Source organism: Petaurus breviceps, unplaced genomic scaffold (assembly GCF_028583685.1).
Source record: "Petaurus breviceps papuanus isolate PSGF00001 unplaced genomic scaffold, PetGlider_PUasm1.0 224, whole genome shotgun sequence".
Lineage (NCBI taxonomy): Eukaryota > Metazoa > Chordata > Mammalia > Diprotodontia > Petauridae > Petaurus > Petaurus breviceps.
The window spans coordinates 4,424,177-4,435,310 of record NW_027185887.1 but is presented as its reverse complement, the minus strand read 5'-3'; the positions used below and the strand labels follow the sequence as shown (position 1 = coordinate 4,435,310).

At 43.4% G+C, this 11,134-nt stretch overlaps 1 pseudogene; it reads left to right on the top strand.

Annotated features, from left to right (window-relative positions):
- The first annotated feature begins 4,576 nt into the window (after positions 1-4,576).
- Positions 4,577-10,914, top strand: LOC138166489 (myb-binding protein 1A pseudogene; annotated as a pseudogene).
- Positions 10,915-11,134: the final 220 nt, after the last annotated feature.

Below are 11,134 nucleotides of genomic sequence, written 5' to 3'. Positions count from 1 at the left end.
AGGGAGGTAGGAAGGAAGGGAGGAAGGAAGGAAGGAAGGAAGGAAGGAAGGAAGGAAGGAAGGAAGGAAGGAAGGAAGGAAGGAAGGAAGGAAGGAAGGAAAGAAGGAAGGAGGTAAGGAGGGAGGGAGGGAGGGAAAGAAAAATATAAATGGTTTTTGATGTTCAAAAGTATTCTAGGTATGAAGAAAATGCACAGAAACATAAACCAAGTCATCATCATCCTCCTGCATCAAACTCATAGTTTTGATAGAATTTTACCTCTTATTTTGCTCAGGAAAGAAAAAAGAAAATGTAGAACTCAACACAGGTGTTCCCTTATCTTCTTCAGTGATTTTAAGGGGAAAGAAAAATCATTTTATTCTTTGTATACTAATTATAAACAATATGACAAATCCTTTTCTTACCTTGGAGGTATTTCTCACAGCTTCCTATTCATTATTACTTTTTATCCTTCTAGTTCTAGTTGGTGATTTTTCTTCCACTGTCTATTTAATTAAGCTATATGGTGTTCTCCCCTCGTCTCAACTTTGATTATTGTTTCTTGTCTATGTTTGTTTTTTTATGTTTTGTTTTTTATTTTGGGTTTTTTTGTTTTGTTTTTTTATCCTGGCTAACCACAGTAATTTACAAGCCTAGCACATGATACCTTAAGATATTCATGTTCGTCAGTGATAAATAGATCTTCCCACTGGGCAGCAAAAAAACATGTTTAATCACATCTCATCAGAATAGAGCAAAAAATTGTCCAGGTGAAGAGGGAGCTAACTTACTGTAATCAGCAGTGTCAATTTTGTGTCAAAACAGGCTAAATACTAGTAACTAAACAAAATCAATTGTTTAATTACTTACAAATTATTTAATTGGTTGTTTTCTTTTACATTTCACCTTTTCTTATGGGAAATAAGCAAAAGGAAGAGAATAGAGGAAAAGTAATAACTTTTATTATAATAAAATAAAAGAAATGAATAAAATAAAATCAATTATGATTCAAAAAATACTTAAGTACTGTGTTCAAAGTATTTGAATGTGCACTAGTGTCGAAGTGAAGAGAAGTAAGTTTTTCCCCTTAAAATCGCTGAAGAAGATAGGGGAACACTTGCATTGAGTTCTACATTTTTCTTTTTTCTTTCCTGAGCAAAAGAAGAGATAAAATTCTATCAAAACTATGAATTTGATGCAGGACGATGATGATGACTTGGTTTATGTTTCTGTGAATTTTCTTCATACCTAGAGTACTTTTGAACATCAAAAACCATTTATATTTTTCTTTCCCTCCCTTTCTTCCTCACTCCCTCCTTTTTTTCTTTTTTTCCTTCCTTCTCCCTTCCCTCTCTCTCCTTTTCTTCCTCTGTCCCTCCCTCCCCCCCTCCTTTCCTCCCTCTTTCTCTTCCTTTCTTCCTTCTTTCCCCTATCATACCCAGGTTGGAAAAGTAGTGATCACTCAAAAGCCCAGTCCCACTACTAATAACATGGTAGCTTTGAATAAAAAATAAGCAGCTCCAGTTCTCAAAGAACTTATATTTTGATGAGAGGTAGGAAAGATGTTGACATGACATGTATATACGTAAGTATGATACACAGTAGACTAGAAGCAGCTAAATAATACAGGGAATAGACTTTGGACTTGTGATGAGGAAAAATTATTCAATCCTGCCTTAGATACTTACTAGCTATGAGACCCTGGGCAAGTCACTCAGTCTCAGTTTCTTCATCTGCAAAATAAGGATAATAGGATTGTTGTGAATACCAATATGATAAGATATGTAAAGAGCTTTGAAAACCTTAAGTGCCATGTCAATGTTACCTATTAAAATTGTTATATTATAGCATGACAGCAAAGCTCTATGTAAAGTTCTCTAGGAAAATTAAAGTACAATGTGATCATTTTGATTTGTGAGGATGTAATACACAGTGCATGCATAAAATTGATTGATCATTGTATATACTGAGCAGGGTTGCTGGTGTACTAATAAGACCCTTATCGATGCATGTGATCCAAGTTTATTGACTATAGCACAAATATCAAATCTTCCAGGAAGAAGTTATTAATCTGATACCTAAAAATCCCAGTGTGTCTCATACTGGTTTTCATGTCAAAGGTTTTCCTTTGCCTGGCCAAGGATGTATGTCTTCCTCTGAAGTCTCCATCAGTCCACACTGTTATCAATAATAGTCAGGATACTTACACATGTCCAAGTGTGGGAATGCAGGAATTTATGCTAGTTGCAACTAGAAATACACTGATGGCTAGAGCCTCTGGAAGTTTTGCTGTTGTTTTGGGGTTTTTTATGATTCTGGCTAAGTAAGAATATTTAAGTTCTGATTGGTGATTGAATATCTAAGCTTATGATGAAAAGTAACTGTCAATAAAATCTAATGTCATTAACATTTGTCAATTACTTAAATTTTGGATAAATATATGGTCATTAGTAGTTTGTCATATCTGGGGTATACCTATCATTAGTAGCTGTTTACTAAATTTGAATAATACATATTAGTAGTAGTTATTTATCAAATTTGCTAATGGAAAAAATATACTAATCATTTGCTTATCTTATTACAAAAAAAAATGCCTAAAACTACTTAGTCACAAAATAGAAGCTAAAACAAAATGTAGCTGCTCATCTTAACATACTTTTCCCTCATAGAGAAGAGGTATGAAGGCTTCACAGAGGAGGGGCCATTGGGGTCAGGCCCTATAATGTTAATGAAATAGGAAGATCTTCCCCACCTATTAACAGGCCCATGTGCCCAACTGTGATACTTCCTAAATCACATAGAGCTCACTGGAGGAGGAACTTGCTTCAAGATATGCTTGCTTAGGGGAGGTTTGCTTGTAGGAAGGCTTTCACACATTTTGGTACTAACCTAATCAGTCCCTAAGTCATGAGGGTTGTGATACCTTCTGGCCCTGAGAAGTGTATATAATACTATGAGTTGGGATTTTGCTTTGGGGGTTCTCTCATGAGAAGGATCTTTTGATTTCCTGGTTGAGACTCTGAGTAGTCATATGTTCAGAGTCCCCTGACTGCTTAGATGCCTCTGCTCCCTCAATCCAGTGATGCATGTAAAGTGAATAGCAATATTGCTATATTCAGACAGCTAAAGCCCTGTTGGTCTCTGTGCTAATTTCTCTGCTTATATTTTCCATATTCACTTCTTTCTCTGTAATTAAAGTATGATTGTTAACCCCTTTAAAGCTGTCTTTCCTTTATAAAGCAGATTAAAAAAAAAACCTGTGCTAGCAGGCCATCCTGAGTGTGCTAGGGTGCTTCCTAATACAGGCCCCAAAGAAAGAGGATTTCCTAAAGAGAGGAAAAGTGGAGCTGTATTCTATAGTAGGCACTGTAGGCAGACTTCTCTAATTCTACAAATTGTAAACTTTTTAACATTCTTTCAGCATATTCCAAAATTGGGTAGACTAGCATTGCTTGCATTCCAATGCATTAATCTTGAAAAAGTCTCCAGCTTTTTTGAGTTTCCTTCGCATAAACCTGCCAGAAAGCTTCAAGATACTTATCTTGTATTTAATGTGATGAACTCATCTTTCTGAAAACACAAAAGAACCCTGCATTTTAGCTGTGACTGTCCAAGTCAAAGCCAAATCCCCTGTTAAGTTGAACATTAGTCTAGTTGTAACTTACTGACTAGGTCACTCTGCTCTTCACTACACAATCACCTTCAGAGAAATGAGAAGGGAAAAAATAAAGATTTCATTGGTAGAAGAGCACAGATAATAAAAATGCAGTGCCTCAACTATTAGAAAGTAAACAGCCTAGCAATATAAAATGGGGGATCCTTTAAAGTGGGGGAGGGGCAAGAAAGGTGGAAGAAAGATAGAGTTGCTAATACTGACAAATATTTAATTTATGATGCATCCTCCCTATTAGAATATGTATTAAAAGGCCTATACATCCATTTAATTATTTGCCTATGTAATGGTGAAATGAATTAATTATTTAAGCCCATGCCACTTAAGTTAATGAATTGGATAATTACTAGTTCTAGTTTTACAATCAAATTTAATCTCATTAGAATTAGCCCATACATAGTCCTAACCTGACAAAATCATGTTGTACTATGATTTTTGGTATCCGTGCTAGCTATCTCTTGTTTCCTCTGCATTAATCTATACTCTTCTTGTCTTCTTGACTGTTAAATTGAAATTGGATCAAATTCAAAGTCCTCTGCTATCTGACACCACACTATCTTTCTCACATAATCTTACGTTATTTTTCTCTGGAGGTATTGTGATCCTAACCAAAACAAGAAATTCTCTGTCCCATGAAAACAGCATCTACCCTTCCACTTCCAGACCTTTCCTTGGGTTATTTCCTATGCTTTGACTTCCTGTTTTTTTTCTCTTTTCCCTCCATCTATATGCTTTGAAAACAAACTTAAATGTCACCTCTTCCATGTAGTCTTTCCTACATGTAGTTTATCTACATAGATATTTTTCGCCATTATAAATTAACCTCCATGAGGGAAGAAACTCTGAGAAAACCTTTCTATCCTTTCAGGACTGGGCGCAGTGCTCCTTCCTTACACAACTGTCTCTACTGAAATGTCTCTAGAATGAATGGACAATTCCATAATGTAGGCACTACAAGCATTAACATCCCCACTTTGCAAATGGTGAAACTAAAGCTCAGAAAGTTTGTGATATACCCATAAAGACAACTAGCCAGGATTGTGATTGCTTAATACCCACATTAAAAATAAAAATTAAAAAAAACTCCTTTGGTCAGCACTGAAAGTCCTTTAAAATCTGGTTCCAAACCTCAGCTCTAAGTATTCACCTCAAAAATTATTTTATCTTTATTTGACCTATACTTTGTATTTATTGGTCTATTAATATATTGTTTTCCCCAGTAGAACATAAATCCCCTGAGTCCAAGCACTGGGTTTTATTTTGTTTTTATTTTTGGTCTTTGTTATATCCTACACCTAGAAATGAGCAGGCATTCATTCAATAAATGTTCATTGAATTGAGTTGAACTGTTGAAATTAGCTTAATTTTAGAGTTATTTAGTGAACATTAATAATTAAGGGGTACAGTAAGCTATATAAGATGAATATTAAATAACTATATGAGAAAATAGTTTGAAATCTCATAAGATAATGTATGTCTCCATAATAAATGAGGGGCAGGAAGCATAGAAATCTATAGGGGCTCAGAGAAGGAGAGATCACTGTTCTAGAAACATTTCAGGAAGGCATTCAAGGAAGAAGAGATTTAGGCCAAGTCATTAAGAATACCTAGGATTTGAATATGCCTCGAGAAAGGAGGAAAAGTTGAGAGATGGAATGAGCAAAGGAGGGGTAGGAATGTGCCCATGACCTGTTTGAGAGCCACTGAGCAAAATATTCTATCAGTAAATCGAACATGTTATAAAGTGGCTATTGTGTTTTGGGCATTCTCCAAGGTATTGGATTTATAAGTAGAAAGAATTAAATAAATCCTACACTCAAAAAAACAACAAATGCATATTGCATAAATATGAAGTTAATAATATTAATTTTGTTGTTCAGTTGTTTTTTAGTCATGTCTAGCTCTTTGTGACCCCTTTTTTGGATTTTCTTCACAGAAATACTGGATAGTTTGCCATTTCCTTCACCAGCTCATTTTACAGATAAGGAATGAGGTAAATAGTTAAGTGACTTGATCAGAGTAACACACTTAGTATCTGAGGCCAGATTTGAACTCAGGGAGATGAGGCCAGGTGCTCAAATCAGCGTACCACCTAGGGCCCAATACAAACATATTGGCTATGGAGGAAGGGTCATATAATGGAGTAGTGGGAAATGAGGTTAAAAAGTTTATGAGAGACAGACTAGAGAGAATCTTGGAGGTTAGGCTAAGGACTCTAGAGTATTAAAAATATATATATATATATATATATGTGAGCTTCAAAATAATTCTTTTATTAAACTTCTTTTGATTTTTTTTTTTTTTGCACTTTGGTAAAACATGTGTGCTCCCTTGGGAACACCATTATTAAATACCTAAGAGACACCCAGATCTAAAAGAAAGGACATTTGGGAAGTGTGGAGAATACCCACAGTGTATAAATGAAACACTGTTCACTTCATAACATGCTAGTTGAAGACTATCCAGACACAATCAACTAGTGATCAATTGGGCAGGAAGGTATATTTTGTTTGTTTTTCTCCCCTTTGTGAGCCAAAAATGAATTCAGAAAAAAAAAAAAACCAGATTTTCAGTACAAAATGAAGTTGGAAGAGACTGAGGAATATAAGATACTATTCTAATATTGGAAGCAAATCCTGATAATTCAGGATAAAAAAAAAATACTCTCTAGACTTGAATTACTTGAAAAATCATTTATGTATTAAGTTTATCACTGGACAATTTCTCTACTGTTCATAGCCAGATGCTTTACCTTTCTTTCTGTGAAGCAAAGAATGTGGGATTAAAGTCATTATTTGATAGTAATGATAATTCTCTCTCTCTCTCTCTCTCTCTCTCTCTCTCTCTCTCTCTCTCTCTCTCTGTTTCTCTGTGTCTCTCTCTCTGTCTGTCTCTCTGTGTCTCTGTGTCTCTCTGTTTCTGTCTCTGTCTCTGTCTCTCTCTCTCTCTGTCCACATACCACAGACACACATACCCACACACATCTGAATATGTCTATGTGAAGTGTGTGTCCATTTTCCAATGTCTTCACATCGTTATTCTGTACTTGTAATGTTTAACAATCCTTGAGGTCTTGTTTTGGGTTTTTTTGTTTGTTTGTTTGTTTTGGTAATCTTAACACAACTCTCAACAAACACAAATGAACATATAATCAAGCAGTGTATGGAGTAAAGGTCCAAATAAAACCATGATGACCAAGCTATTTACATTTTTATTTTTAAATACAACTTTAACAAAAAAAAGCAATAATACTTTATTTCTTATGAGTCCCTTTTAATATCTGTATATTTCCAAAATTGTGTTGTTATTTGTAATTATTTTCTTCATGGTCTTAAATCAGTGCGTGCATTGCTCTTATTCTATTCATTTTGCATAATATATGTATGTATATATAATGTACTTCTTTTATGTTTCACACTTGTTATTTTCATAGAAAAGTTGCATTCTGTTAAATTCCTATTTTGGATCTTTTTTTTTTTTTTGATCCAGACTTCTGATTTGATCAGTGTAGTGAATTCCTAATTTGGAAACTCCGTCCACCAATGGAGTTCTGTAACTTATAGCAACGGAGAGTTGTATGGGTCAGTGAGAGGTCATGTGACGTCTCTGGTCATACATCTAGTATGTGTCTGAAACAGGACTAAACAGAGTAGGGACTTTCTGGACCTGTTCTGGGGCATCGCCAAGCCGGCCCAAGTCGAGCGGCTGGCGGCCACGGAGGCGCTGGTGGGGCGGCTGCGGGAGCTGCCCCAGGAGGCTGAAATATAGTAGGCGCTGAAGCGGCTCATCGAGGGCCTGGGAGCCACCCGCGAGGCCGAGCGGCCGGGCTTCAGCCTGGCGCTGAGCCAGGTGTTGCGGGGCTTGGAGAATGTGCCTTTGTGCATCATATTGGAGCAGATACGGGAGAAGCACGACCTACATAGAAAGAAGCTGTTGCGGAATGTGGCCTTAGGGAGCTTCTTTGGGGTCCTAGCTTTGTTTCAGTCGGACTGCCTGGTAAAGGACCACAAGGTATTGGTGGAAGCCGTCCAGCTCTTGCGGAGCCTGGCCCAACACCGAAACCACCTTGAGGACCTGCCCCGCCGCACCGCTGATGGACATTCTTTCCGAGGTCCCAGAGCCTGTGTTTGAGACCGTCCTGTTATGCGCCCTTCAGACTAACTTCACCTCAGCCTTCAGCTCCCCTGAGCAGCTTCAGCTCCTCCTGGTCGGGCTCCAGAGGTTCCCAGGCTTCCTGCAGCCCAAGAAGCTTAAGAAGCTGCTGGGCTCGGCTTCTGTGGTCACCAAGGAGAGCGTCCCCAGGTTGGTAGAAGTTTTAAACTGCAGCTAGGTCTGTGAAGAAGAAGAAGGTGCTGCCGCTAGCGCACTCGATCTTGCCCTCCAGGAGGGGCCTTCGAGCTCTTCTGGAAGGCTGTGGTGGAGGATGGCCTTCTCAAGGAGCACTCTGTTACACGGCCTTCTGCCTGCTGGGCAGGGCCCTGTCCTGGCTGTCCCTGGAGCAGCTCCAAGTAGTCCTCCATGGAGAAGTGATGTGTTGCTGTGGCGACCGCGTGCTCTTGGCTCAGCTCCCCTCAAGCTTCAGATTTGCCCCAGAGATGGAGAAGTACATGGGCTCCTTCCTGGAGGGCTTCGCAGACCCCGAGAAGCAGCTGGCAGTGCTGGTGGCCTTCTCCTCCCTCACCAACCAGGGCTACCCAGTGGTACCTAGCCTGTGGCCAGTGGTGAAGCACCTGCGGCCTGAGGCGCTGCATCGCTGCAGCCCGACCTCAGCAGCTGCCTTGAGTTCAGCACCAGGCAGCAGAAGAACACAGCGGAGGATGAAAGCCAGCGTGAGGTGACTACCAAGAGGTCTGTGTTTTGCCTGCGGAAGTGGCTCATTCAGAGACTGACCAGCGCTGTGGAGAATCCCCAGGTAACGAAGAATGAAGCCTTTGTCATGGACATAGCCAGGTTCTGCTTTTTTCATTCGTTCTTTCATTCAAAGAAACCTTCCAAGGATATCCCCGAGTCTGAGCAGCAGGTATCTGTGCCACTGGACAGTGAGAGCAGAGAGGCCTCTGCCAACGCCTTCTTCAGTTTGTTGCAGACCCTGAACTCACTGCCTTTGCTGGGAGAGGCCCCCAGGAGGTGCCAAACATGCCCAAAGGGAAGGCCGGCCACGGTGTCATGGTGGACGGCCAGCTCTGGACCCAGCACCTGGTGCAGTACGCGACCCTTTTGCTGTCCTACAGTAAGAACGTCCGGCCCTTGAAGCCCTTCAGTGCGGAGGAGAAGGCCATCTGGGACAGAATGTTGCAGTCTGTAGATCATCTGCAGCAGGTCATCAAGGACAGCCATGGGGCTGAGATCACGGCCTTCCAGCAGCTCCTGCTCCTGGTGGGAATCCATCTTTTCAAGGCTCCTGGTGAATGTGTGGACCTGTTGAGTGACTTAGAAAGCTGCATCGAGAAAGCTCTGGACAAGAAGGCCAAGAAGGCACCAGCTGGTGCAGAGAAGCCCCAGTAGGTGGAAGTGATGGTGGAGATCCTGCTGGCATTGCTGGCCCAGCCCAGCCTCCTCATGCGCCAGGTCTCCCGCAGCGTGTTCGCTTGCGTCTGCCCACACCTAAACTGGTGGGGCTTGCAGCTGATACTGGACATGCTGGACCCCGATCAGCAGGAGAATGGGACGGTGGTGGTCACAGAGGAGCCAGGCCAGAGGAAGAGGTCAGTCATGGCTGGGGAGGATGGGAGTGAGAAGGGGTCGGCCAGTGGTGAGGATGAGGATGGCCCAGATGACAGCCAGGGGAGCGAGAATAAGGCCGGGGCTCCGAGGAGATGGACAGCAACTTCCGGCACCAACTGATGAAAGTGCTTCAGGCTGGGAAGGCTCTGGATGCTGATGGCAGAGCAGCGATGAGGAGCTGGACAACTATGCCATGATGGCCCTGGATGCGCGCCTTGCCAGCTTCTTTGCCGAGCAGAAGCTGCGTGCGCAGGCCAAGAAGCAGAAGGAGAATAACCTGCACTGTGACTTCAAGATAAAAATTCTAGACCTGGTAGAGGGGTTCGTGACTAAGCACCCTGAGAACCCTCTGGTCCTGGATCTGATAGAGCCCCTGCTGGCGGTCATCGAGCGTAGCATGAGCCGCGACTCAGCCAAGCAGGAGCAGGATTTCCTGCACAAGACCACCGACATCTTCAAGAACCAGCTGTGCCGGACCAAGCTGTACTGCCACAGCATGGCAGCCGGGCCGAGGATGGCCATGCCATGCTGGAGCAGTTGGTGCATCGGCTGGCCACCAGGCAGACTCTGCAGTGGCCCTCTACCACTTCAGCGCCTCCCTCTACTTGCTCCAGGTCCTGAAAAGGGAACACTGCTGAGGTGCCAGCTGCCCTGTCCCCAAAGAAGCATGGGAAAGTCAGCTCTCCCCCCACACCCCAAGTGAAGGGCTCCAGCTGCCTGGACCTGCCCCGGGTGACACAGCTGTACACTGAGGCACTGACAAGCTTCCTGTCCAAGCGGAACAGCCCTTTCACAGCCGCCACGTTTGTGGACCTCTTCACCCGATGATCTGTCAGCAGCTGGTGCCTGTCATTCTCCCATTCATCACAACCAGAGCCCGGCCTTACCACCAGGTCCAGGCTTGCTTGATGCTCCTGAAGGCCCTGCAGATACAGGAGTTGAGGCAGTCCCTGGAGGGCCCGGCCTGGCAGGAGCTGATCGGAGACAGTGTCAGGCAGACCACCGAGAGTCTGAGAATGGTGGGCAAGGCTGTGAACAAAAGCACCCACCTCAAGCTGTTCAAGGCCCTGGAGCTCCTCATCTTCCTCATCAAGACTGTGAAGGAGGAGAAATTGCCCACGAGCCTGGAGGCTCCTTTGGCCATGCTCCAGACCTGCGGCAGAGTGACCACCTGGGCACCACGGAGCGTCTCTCCAACCTCACCTGGCAGGCCCTAAAGCTGCTGGGCGTCCAGCACCCCAAGGAGGACAAGGTCAGGGTCTCTCAAAACAAGGACCCTGCCACAGCCCCCAAGGAGCCAGGGAGACACAAGCGGAAGAAGGGCTTCCTCCCTGAGACCAAGAAGCACAAGAGACACCAGGAGGGTGGCGAGAAGAGCCCCGCTGCTGCTGCCATCACCACGGAGGATGTGGGGAAGAGGAAGAGGAGACTGAAGCCACATCAGATGCCATGCAGTCCTGGGGTGAATGGCACCACAGCAGGCCCACGGCCACCCTTGGGGACCCCTGACGCAGCCCCCAGGCAGACCCAGGGCTGAGGGCCGCAGGCTGTGGTGAACGGAGCCTCGGGGAGCCCAGCACCAGCCTTTGAGGGGCCAAAAAAGAGGAAGAGCAAACTGGACGTTGTCCCCCCAGCCACCCTCCCTGGTGAGAAAGGCCAAACTGCTGAGGGGAGGAGCAGCTGCCCCAAAGCCAGGCTGCAGAAGAAGCAGCAGCTGCCGGGGCCAAGGGCAGCCCCCAGTGAGCAGGCACAGCTGG